Source organism: Hippopotamus amphibius, chromosome X (assembly GCF_030028045.1).
Source record: "Hippopotamus amphibius kiboko isolate mHipAmp2 chromosome X, mHipAmp2.hap2, whole genome shotgun sequence".
Lineage (NCBI taxonomy): Eukaryota > Metazoa > Chordata > Mammalia > Artiodactyla > Hippopotamidae > Hippopotamus > Hippopotamus amphibius.
In genome coordinates this window covers 51,842,433-51,854,786 of record NC_080203.1, presented here as the reverse complement: position 1 = coordinate 51,854,786, position 12,354 = coordinate 51,842,433, and the positions used below count along the sequence as shown (strand labels likewise).

The 12,354-nt window shown below is 37.5% G+C and overlaps 1 long non-coding RNA gene across 1 annotated transcript in view; it reads right to left on the bottom strand.

The window, feature by feature from the left end:
• Positions 1-3,185: 3,185 nt before the first annotated feature.
• Positions 3,186-12,354, bottom strand: part of LOC130841262 (uncharacterized) — a 46,408-nt gene continuing 37,239 nt past the window's right edge. The window contains exon 4 of the long non-coding RNA XR_009050209.1: positions 3,186-3,791. This is a non-coding gene — a long non-coding RNA (uncharacterized LOC130841262). The remainder of the gene's footprint in view (positions 3,792-12,354) is intronic.

Sequence of the window (12,354 nt, the reverse complement as noted above, 5' to 3'; positions counted from 1 at the left end):
TTAACACAACGTTGTAAATCAACTATACTTCAATAAAATAAATTTTTGAAAGTCAGCTGGCCAAATTGCAGGAAATAATAGCAGTAACGTAGATTGAATCTGATCAGGCTTGGTGCCTTAGTAACTCCTTTCTCACCCACAGGTAAGGCCATAGATGCCCCACAAAGTTTGCTGCCGCTAAATGCTAAAACATAGAGGTAATCTTTCCTAGAATCTTTTCCTTATCTTGCCTCTCAGCACGCTTGCTCTACCTTGGCAGCCTTCTGATTACAGTCACATTGCTTAATTCCTGCTTCCTTACCTCTCTTCCCTGCTCCTTTGACTTGGCTCTCTATATGAAATATTTGGTTCTCCAAACCAGCTTTGCTCCCGTGGCTCCGTGCTCTGCAGGCCATAGGCCAGATCTAAACCTCCCCCGTGTCCATCCAAAGCTTAAAGGAGGCTCCTTGGATCTATGATCTTCAGCATAAAGACGATCTGAGATAGCAAAAATTCTGAAGTTTATAAGTATGCAAGAGATTTCAAAAAGGAAATAATCATTTGTCTCTCCTGCTCTCTGATCCAGGCAGGACTACTACTGAATATAGCACTACACTAGAATGTAAAAATGGCCCCTCCACCAACTTGGGACCTAAAACATGAGAAATTTCAGGTTCAGCTATTACTCCTGAAGTTCTCCATCTTTTGGATACTATTTTATATTTTGTGGGTATGTCTGGCTGCTTCACTAGGCTGAAAGAACCTGTGTCTTATCCACCTCTGTAATCCCCACCTGGTCTAGTAGAGTACTTTACATGTACAGGCACTCAATAATGCAAACTAAAGAAGGAAATAATAAAAACCAACTAGGAGAAAAAAAGAGAATCAAAAAGGGGGGTAAAGACGACTCTTTAAAAATTGTGTTTACATAAAATTGAGATGTGATCAGTTGAATGAGGATTTATCTAGATTGGTTGGTTTTGGAAGTGATAGAAAAATAATTGTAAATATCTATAATATGTGTATGACCTTAATCTTTTCTTAGACTCTTCTAACGAAGCTGGGGAGAGGAGGGTCCAATAACAGTATAATCCAACCAATCTCTCACCCTCCAGTAGTTGCATCTCTGGGATCCATTCCCCCTTCCAATTCAAGGGGGTGGGGCAGAATCAAGGAATGTGGTTCACATGGTTCATGAATGGCTAGTAATGGTTTTTCTCCTCCTTATGGTATTTGCCATCTCTGCCTCTGCTGCTCCAGACCTGTGCCCTAGCAGAAAGTACCGCTTCTGTCATACCTCTGGATGTCAGCCACGATGTTGTAGCCTTAGTTGTTTTTCCATTCCATTCCAACAGTCATTTCTGCCCTTACTTGTACATCAGTGTAGTACTAAGCCACAAATAGCACTGCCTTGTGCTTTCAAGTTCTTAGGATGACTCTAATGCTAGAGTTCTTTTATTTGACCTGCTACCTATCAGAGCCAGCACCACCCTCTGACCCTGAGCCCTCAGCATAGCACAACACAGATCCACACATGTTCTACTCAACCACCCCTTCCTCTCTAACACAGACCATTTTTTTTTCTAATCAAAGAAGTTTACCTCAATAATAACTCCCCTCAAAGTTGGTTCTTTCCCATCTATTAACCTGAATTCTTATTCAAAGGAGGGCTCTTACTCTCCCAAAACTCAGGGAGGGGTTTTATTTTGGGGGGCAGATGTTAATTTCCACTTACCCAGTTATTATAACTCATATCAGAGCCCTTAAACCCTCATATAAGTAAACCTCTGATGGGTCTGCCCTCCTGGGCATCTAGATGTGCCTGGACATGTTTCCATCTACAGTGGGTACTTCTACAACTTAGCCTCTCACTCGAGGACTCCTGCTACACTTGAGTAGTTTTTACAATTAAAAAATAACAAACGAACTTGTGAGAACCAAATGAGAGCAAGCCTGTGAAAATGCTTTGCAAATGCAATGTATTATAATGAGTTCCTTATTGTCTGTTTGTTTAATAGAAATCCATGTCCATGGGGGAAGTGAAGACATCAAATAGTGAAGGTTTAAAAAATAAAAGAGAGGACCGATTAACTGTGGGAGAAATCAAATTGATAAACACATGAAGAGTAATTCAAAATCTATGTAGTAAATAGAATTTCTGTGGCCCTATCTGAACGCAAGAGACACTTGCCAAACGAAGAGAGATAAAAGTTGGAAGATGGTCCTGGGGTACCTAAAAGTAGTCATATTCAGGCTCCAAACATTAGGCAACAAAAATCTAAATGAAACTACACAGCATGAAGAATTACAAAGCTTGACTCCAGATGTCAACTACTTGGGTTTAAATCTGAGCCCTGCCATTTATGAGCACTGGGTGAATTTTGACAAATTACTTAATCTTAGTTTCTCATCTATAATAAGTTAGAGATGTCATAGTACCATCTCCCCCAAGTATTACATGAGTCAATACATATAAAGCACTTACTATCAGATCAGGCACATACCAACTACTCAACATGAATAAATTTTACAATTCGTCTACTCATGCTGTTGTTTTACACAGAAGTAAACTGAGCTAGAGTTTACCTTTGGGGACTTGTTTTTTCAGTTAGGTAGAATTTGGTAAATGTTACCTGTAATTGAATTGAAAATTATTTAGTTTTAAGCAAAAGTTAGGGAGTAATCTAGAATATTCAAGTGGCTTAAACAATCCACATTATATAAAACTAGTTCATTTGCCCCTTTGCTCACAATATGGGCAAAGGGACACACTATTATAGGACAAGATCAATAAATAACTGTTGATATTAAAATGATTAAAATTGCATTTACTCAAAACGAGTGCTATAAATGGAGATTACTCCCACAATTGCTATAGAAAACATAATTAATATTCATGTGTGGATACAGTTTTATTTACAAATATCAGATAGTTTACAGTATACTTTGTTTTAAACTACTGCCATAGAGGGAAATCAGTTTCACTACCACTATAGAGAGCTACATTCATAATCATATGTAGATATAGTTGAAGCTCTGAATATTAGTGAATGTATCAAGTAATTTGTCCTAAAGTACAGCCTTATAAAAGGAAATTACTTTCATAACCATTTGAGAGCTTAATTACTAATCAAACATAGATACAGTTTTAGTTACAAATATTAGAGTTTATTGTGTAATACTTGAAAATAATTGCACTCTGAAAACATTTACTTTCAACAATTCTTGAAAACCGAATGCTCAACATAAACCTCAAAATGTTCACAATACTTTCAATACTTTCAAAAGGCTATTTACTAAAACATGTATTTGGAGCAATAATAAAAAAAATGATTTGGATACCGGCAATGCTTATATTCTCTCCTAGAAAGAAAGGCATGGCAGTGAGTCAATCACATTCCCATTGGTCTAAAAGAAGGGCTGTCTGCCAGAGTCGTGACTCATAAGCAGCCCGTTGGCCATATTTAGCAGAGGAGCCTGTAGTTGATTAGCTGTGCTCTGCCGTTAAACATCTTATCATTGCCGCCCAGGAAAATCACCGCAGTGTAGAGAATTTCTAAGACTATACCATGGTTCATGTTAACCAAGACAGACTCTGCATACATGAAAACTCTTAATGCAAAGATCTGGTTTCATGACATATATCCTCGTGGAATTTAGTTGAGGAGATAACTAATAGCTGATCCTCACTCTAGTCAACTCAAGCATTTCGAGGCTGATGGTCCAGTTTCTGGGGTCATCCATGTCTTGCTTTTTCTCCTACCACTTCCTCTGGCTGACAGCCTTTTGAACACTTCACTGTTCATTAGCACCTGCAAAAGATAACTGAAAGCAGATGAACTCAAACCACTCAATTACGCTTCTCATTAGCAGCTCTACTGAAGGGTTCTGTCCAGGAGGTGGTTGCAACTATTAGGCAAAATTAGGTTTCCGGATTATCAGTGGATTTCAATTAGCCACGTTGCTTCTGCCTCTCATGACCCTGCATAATCTCAAGTTGGCCATCTCTACCTTATTTGCCTGCCTAGATGGAGAAAAAAGCAGATCTTTAATGGGAAAATTAAAGATACTGGCTACCTGTTCCTTCGTTTCTATGGAGAGTTTTCTCCCTGGTCCCTTTTTTGAATAGCTAATGAAAAGGCACACAAAATTCTGAGAATTCATACTATTTGTTATTTGTTTAAATTATTACTGTAATTGGTAAAACCCTGAAAGTCATCTTATGAACATGTGGGTATTTAGCCACATTTCTCACGCTGGAAGGCTTTTTGTGAGTGTTTTAAATACTTAATTTGGCAACTCACACTAATCACAATCAGAAATACTGTAGCCAGAAAGTGCCAGTAATAATATTCTGTTAAAGGTTTATCCTGTGATGCATGAACAAGGGTGTGTCTCCAGGGAAAACAAGACTTGTGTATCTTTCTAAAGCATGAAATACTTTAGACTGTTGTAATCTTTGCTGTTCCACGCATTTGACAATTTCTATTATAAAAGTAGTACAGGTTTATTTTAGAAAATAGAGATAACCACAGAAACTGTCTATAATCCCACCATTAATAACCAGTTACCATTTTGTGGTATACACTTGCAGAACTTTTCTGTTCAAAAATAGATTAACCCCACCACTCTTCAAGTGGGGTCGTATGTAATATTGTTTTCTAACTTTTTTTCACTCAATATGTCAGGCAGATTTTTCTGTACTAATATGTACACTTCAACAATATTATCTGAATTGGCTGCATAGTATTCCATTGAATGCATTGCATAATTTATTTAAATACTCTAGATTTGGCTATTTAAAGGGTCTCCAATTTTTATTATAACAAAAGCCCTGAGAAACACTCTGGGATGTAAAATCTTTGTGCACCTTCTTAATATTACCTCAGGAGAAATTAGTAGAAGTGGAATTCTGGGTCAAAGGATATGGATGTGTCGCCAAATATTTTTTTTGCTTAACAAATGCCGTAATATTAGCCGTACTGAGTTTGTACAGATTTTTCACAAGAGTGACATCAATAATACACTCCTTAAGCTTTCGCTTTCAGAAAGCGGTGTAACTTCTGAGTTGTGAGTGTGCGTAGCCTTTTTAGTTTAATACGGTGTGGCCGGTTGTTACTCTGATCTTGTTTTTGCTAGTGGCTTCCACCCGGCACACATATGTATATTTTATTTACAGTTTACCGGTATCAATTTAAGAGGACAAATAGGCACCCAAAATGCCTAATTTCTCTTGGTGAATTATCACAGTAAAACTCCAAATGAGCTTATCTTAATGTGCTCATTAATCTACTATAATAAAATCTATTCCTTCTTTGATAGATATTCCTAATAGTCTTTGTACTGCATCATATTCAATCTCAGAAGTAAAAACAAAAAACGTCCCCCCAAATCCCTACTCACAGCTTTGTTGACTTAAATAATCAACAGTGAAATGACTAGTATCCACCACCACCACCACCCTGCCCCACTGAAGGAAGAAACATATTATCTGAAAATGTATTGAAATCTCCAACCTACTTATTTTTTTTTTTAACATCCCCAATCTTTCAACTGCCAAGTCTTTTCCATCTCAGTAAGTGATGTCTTCATCCTTCCACTTGCTCATGGCAAAAACACTGTCATCACCCTTGATTCGTTCTCCTTCCCTCACACACCATATCCAATCTCTCAAGAAATCCCATGGGCTCTACCTTCAATAGGTAGATTGGCAATACCCTCAATCTGACCAGTTCTCAAAACCTCCACTGCTACCACTCAGGTCAAAGCCACCATCATCTGTGTTTTGGATTACTGCTGTAGTCTCTTAATTGGTCTCCCTGCTTTGGCCTTTTTGCTCCTAGTTTATTCTTCATACAACATCCCAAGAGATTCTGTTAAAATATATGTCAGATCAAGTCACTCCTCTCCTCAAAACTTTCCAATAGCATCCCATCTCACTTTGAGTCAAAGCCAAAGTCCTTACAAGGGACAACAGGACCCTACAGAATATATCACACCCCCCTCCCACCCTTCAGTATTTTCTGGCCCCCTCTCCTGTTGCTCTCCCCTTTTCTCAGTTCACTTCAATGGTCTCCATGCTATGTGTCTAAAAAGCAGCAGCCATAGAGAACTTGGACTTTAAGATAGAGTCCACATGGCTATAGAAATAGTAGTCAATAGACAAGCCACCATAATGAGCTCACTGCCCTTTGTACCCCTCACTCATCTACTCTGGAACCTCCCATACTCATTTCTTGAACTCTGCTTGGTCAGTAAATAGTTCTTGAGAGCCTATTATATTCCAGACACTGTTGTATATGCATACATCAATAAGCAAGACATACAAAACTTTCTATCTTAGTAGTCTCCATTCTGTACGGGGGTGGGTGTGGGGGGCGGGGACCGGAGAGAGAGAGAGAACATGATAAGTCAATTGTGAAGTATGTTAGCAAGTGATAATGCGATGGAAAAAAATATAGAACAGAGATGTGGGGCTAGCACTGTGTGCATGTGTGTATTAGTGCTGTGTGGGGGTGGTGGTACGGCTTCTCCTTGCCACAATGTCGTACTTGAATTTGACAGGTTTCTTGGTTGTGTTTTGGATAGGTCGTAGATTCTATCTACATGCAATATCCGGGCTTCCAACATGGTTCCCACGTGAATTGGCTATTACATGTGGTGATCTTCCTGCACTTTCCAGCATGAACTGTTCCTTGAATTTACTCTTACTCATTCCATTGCTTTAACAGTAATACATTTATCTCCCTGCCCTCCAGGACATTGGTAGAAATTATGGCTGACATCTAAAGAATTTGTTGGTGATCTTCTACCACAACCACTTCTTCCCTTCTGTTTGGTCTTCTCTCTTGTTTATGCCTCAGGCCTGCCAGTGGCAGTCAGTGACACCCACATGCATTTCTTCACCCCAAAAGTTGGATTGAAACTGCCATAGTCAGAAATGAATTATTGATCTGTAAGGAATTAGACATGGTGAGTTAACTGGTTATTTTCTTAGCAATGTGTCCAATTCTAGTTAGAACCAGTATATTTAGATTTATATTAGTCCATCACTGACCCTGAATATGTACAAATATCCAGGATTGTTCTGGGCTTCCTTGATTTCTCAGTTCTGCGATTTTGTTTGCCAGTGGGATAAGGCTTTGGGTTATCCCTAAGGGTTTCAGGCAAAACTGAATTTCTTAATCTACTGAACAGCCTAACTATTCAGATAAGCAGAATTTAATTGACACTTATTTAGGAGATTCTGCCTGGAGATGAGTTATAGAAAAATATAGCTCCACTAGAAACTTTTCACTTTTCAAAACTCCGATTTTCTCCTAGTCCAGCCATGTTCACCGGGGTTTTAAGCGGATTAATTAGTGCTTGAAAAGCACCTTTATACGTGAAAAGTAGCTAAGTACTAATATAATCTTTTAAACTCTGGATGTTTGCCTTTTTGTATTCATATTGAAGTTCTAATTTCATACTTTTTCCATAATGTCACCAGATTGTAGGTGAGCTCCCAAAATAGACAGTTACTAGGACTAAAACTGTTGTATGACCCAATATGCAAAATAGCTCTGGGAAAGGAATGCTGAAATTGACTTGATTGTAGCAATGGCCTATTCTTTTAAAAGGATTCTTGTTTATTCAATGTCATCACAAATAGTTTTTCAGGGATTTGGAAATGAGAGCATTTCGTATTTGGTGCAGAGCAAAAAAAGCTATTTATGTAACAGTCATCGCAGATTAGTTAGAATGCCATGGAAAGTTTGTTTAAAACTCAGACTTGGAATTTGAGTTTAGCAATAGATTAGATTAATTTTCATGAAAATCTTGGTATTGTAAGTCTCTTCCTCCTTCCTTAAACTTTTCATTACATTTTCACAAATAAAGCTTAACAGGTTGTGATGAGATATTTCTCTTCCAAGACTGATTAAAAATATTCATTTGGATTTATAACCAAGTGTCTATGAGAAAATCAAGTCAGAATATTAAGCCTACAGGCAATGCAGGAATACCATTGAACTGTAATGACTTTCTACCCTATTTCACCTTTCCATGTATCTTGTAAAAAAAAGGAAAAAAAGGTAAAAGCCAATAATCTGAGCTGAAACTACCAACTTTTGAAAAAGGCAAGTTACTGAAAGGTGGCTGAAAGAGCATGTGGGTGTATCATTGTTTTTAACTCTGAACAAGTTCAAACTTTGGTAGCTGTTCCATAATTAGTACCTAGACTCTATCATAAAGAAAGATTTGATAAACAACAAGGTCTTACTGTATAGCACAGGGAAGCATATTCAATATCCTGTGATAAATCATAATGGAAAAGAATATGAAAAAGAATATATATATGTATAACTGAATCAATTTGCTGTACAGCAGAAATTAGCACAACATTGCAAATCAACTATATGTCAATAAAATTTTTTAAAAAAGAGAAAGATTTCTTAGTTTGTTGCATCTACCTGATGGAATAAGGATCTACTATTCTCCATAATATAGATAATAGTTACTTAATGGGCTTCTGGACTACCTCTATGCATTACAATGTTAAGGACATCAAAAATTTAACTACCTTGTCATGTTAATTATTAATTTTGTAAACTTTACTTTAGGAAATAATGCTTTATTTGTTTTTGCCCTTTTAGAAATTCTGTAGTATAGGCTCTGAAAAATTAAGTGAAGAAAATTGATAGACTATATCACAAACAAAGATGTGTATATTAAATTCTGATATTTTCAAAACTATTGCTACAGAAAAAAAATGAGTTGAAAATTTATACCATAAAGTATCTTATGAATATATGTCTTCAAAGATATCTGTTGCATTTACTTAAAGCAACGATAATGAATACATGAGGAGAGCTAGAATACTGGACAAATTATTATTAATGGAAAAAAGTCAGAGAAGTATTATCTATGATATTCAATAGATAAACTAAATGGCTAACCTCTAGGGAAAAAAAAGTGTTTGCTTCTATGAAAACAGTACTATTCTCACATTCTTTCATTCTTACATTTTAAATTCAGTAACTAAAGCGTGAGCATGTGCTACTTTAGCTATGGATTGCAAAGTGTTTAAGAAGTGGAAAGCTAAGAGTAAGAACGAATAACCAAATTTCAGTGTGTATAAAGGGTTAATAGGGAGGTGCTACAGTTTGATGTATGACTGGTGGGGTTGCAGTTTCACCAAGTTATTAAGAACCAGAGAAGGATGAATTTTAGAGTTAGTCAAGATGGGGGGGGGGGGAGGAATTACAAAACACTCCTGGGGAACTAAGCAAATGTTATCATTGGGCAACAGATGAACAGTGACAGATACAATTTAATATCTCTGCATACAAGTCAATGCGCTTTGGAAAAAATTAAACTGCTTGCATACCCTGAAAGATTCTGAATTAGTTCGTACATCCTAAGAGGGGGAAAAAAAACCCTTAAGTGTCCAACACAGACAGTTCAGTGAGATTATCTGCTCAGTGTTCAGCTGTGGTCAAATGGTAAGCAAAATATTAAAGCATTTTGAAACAAGTGAAGAATTATTCAAAAGATATAATGATACACCACAAACATATACCTAAGGTTTGTGAGCACAACACACACACACACACAAAATAATACATACATGCAAACAATAGTTATTTGGGGACTTCCCTGGTGGCACAGTGGTTAAGAATCTACCTGCCAATGCAGGGGACACGGGTTTGAGCCCTGGTCCGGGAAGATCCCACGTGCCACAGAGCAACTAAACCTGTGCACCACAACTACTGAGCCTGTGCTCTAGAGCCCACGAGCCACAACTACTGAGCCCACATGCCACAACTACTGAAGCCTGCATGCCTAGAGCCCATGCTCCACAACAAGAGAAGCCACCGCAATGAGAAGACCATGTACCAAAACGAAGAGTAGCCCCTCGCTCGCTGCAACTAAAGAAAGCCTGCACGCAGCAACAAAGACCCAACGTAGTAGATAAATAAAATAAATAAATAAATTTATTAAAGAAAAAGAGTTATTTGTCCTTGTTTAGAGCAAACAAATATCTTTCAACTTTATTTTGGTGTCATGAAACATAATTAAGGATATACTTAGCATTCTGCTATCCCTTGGTGTTAGAAAATAAGAAAAGAAAATACATAGAACCACAGATGTTTAGCATAAGTAGGTCTGGAAGAGAGTAGGTTATCATAAGAGAAGGTAGTATGGGATAGTGACTGTAAGCATAGGCTTTGAAATCAGACACACCAAAGTTCCAATCCCACCTCATCTATAAAATGGCAATCCTTAGCACGTGAGATTAACCCACTGTATAGGTTACTAATCCCCAATAAGTGAGGGTTTGAAAAAATGTAGACTTCCTGTTACAGATATTATGATAGCTTTTCTAGATTTCAGTAAGTCCAACTGAACTGCTTATACATTTCCGTAATAAATATTTGTACTGAAATATAACAGTATGCATTCCAAAAGGTATACAAATCACAAGCACACAGCTGGATGAATTTTCATATAACGAAAAGACCCGTGTGGGAGTTCCCTGGTGGTCTAGTGGTTAGGATTCAGCACTTTCACTGCTGTGGCCCAGGTTCAATCCCTAATCGGGGAACTGAGATCCTGTGAAAAAAGACCTGTGTAACCATCACCCAACTCAAATAAAATATTATCAAACTCAATCTCCCTCATTCCTCTTCCCACTCATTATCCCCCTCCTATCCAAAGCTAATCACTATTTATTATCATAGATTAGATTTGTGGTTTTGAACTTTATATAATTGTAATCAAAGAATATGTAGTCTTTTGTGTCTGACAGCTTTCACTCAACATTTCTTGTGCGATTCCTCCATGTTGCTGCCTGTGGTAGTTGTTTGTTTGTTTTCATAGCTGTGAAGCATTGAATTAACTGAATATAGCTTAGTTTATGTGTCCATTCTCCTGTTGATAAATATTTATTTTCTGGCTCTCATATGATGCTGCTATGAAATTTCTTGTACATGCTACTGGTGAATCTATGTTGGGTGTGGAATTTCTGGGTCATAAGTTAAGCATATATTCAGCTTTAATCAAGACAGAGAAGCAGTTTTCCAAAGTGGTTGTACCAATTTACACTTCCATCAGCAGTGTATAAGAATTCTACATCCTAACCAACACAATTTTGAAAGTTGGGTTTTTTTTTTTTGTTAGTAATTCTGGTAGGTATCATTTACTATTAAAGCATGTTATTTTAGTGCTAAGAAGAAATGAGCTCTTAAGCCATGAAAAGACTGGAAGAATCTTAAATGTATATTACTAAGTAAAAGGAAGTCAATCTGAAAAGACTATATACCATTTGATTCCAACTCTATGACATTCTGGAAAAGGCAAAACTATGGGGACAGTAAAAAGATCATTGGTTGCCGGGTGTTAGGGTGGAGGGAGGGATGAATAGGTAGAGCACAGAGAATTTTTAGGGCAGTGAAACTATTCTGTATGACACTATAAGGGTGGATACATGTCATTATACATTTGTCAAAATCCATGGAATGTACAACACCAAGAGTGAAGCTAATGTAAACTATGGACTTTGGGTGATAATGGCGTGTTGATGTAGGTTTCTCATTTGTAATAAATATACCACCCTGGTGCAGGATGTTGATAGTAGGGGAGGTTGTGTGTGTGCGGGGGGGGGGGGGGGGGGGGCGGGGGGGGGGAGCGGGTGTGTGGGAACTCCCCATACTTTCTCCTCAATTTTGCTGTGAACCTAAAACTGCTCTAAAAAAATACAGTCGGCTAAAAAAAGTAATAAAAGCTAATGGTGGGATAGACTGTGGGATAGACTAAGGAAGTGGCCACTGTGGGTTTTATCATAAGAATACAGAAAGGCTGAGACCTGCAGAAATTTTTAAAAGCATGCAAGCTTTTACTCATACCCATTAACTTCTCAATTAAAATGACGTTTTTATTGCTTTCATTATTTAGGAATGGGAGAAAAAAAGGGAATACATTTCAGGGCCTCTATTTCCTACTGTGTGGGGTATGGCTGGTCTTTGTGTAGGCAGTCACCTACCTGGTAGAACATGAGATGCTTAAAGGCTACATTTGACCTAAAATCTCACCGGCTATTCTGTCATGGAATCACCTTCTTCCTCTCCTGGACTGAAATGTATCCTGCCTTCTTCTCATTTTTAACACAACTAGTATATAGCCCATCACCAAATGACACATAGAAGGTGTTCAATAATTGTGGAATAAATTGGTTATTGATTCTGATTTTTTAAAAATAGGGCAAACACCCCCACCACATAAAAGAAAAGTTGAGTTCTGTCTTTTTTACTTCTTGAACTTGTCAAAGTCAAATTCTTAAAGCCCAACTATCTCACAACTTTCTTATAAACTGCTCTGTTTATTTCGCCTTTTTTT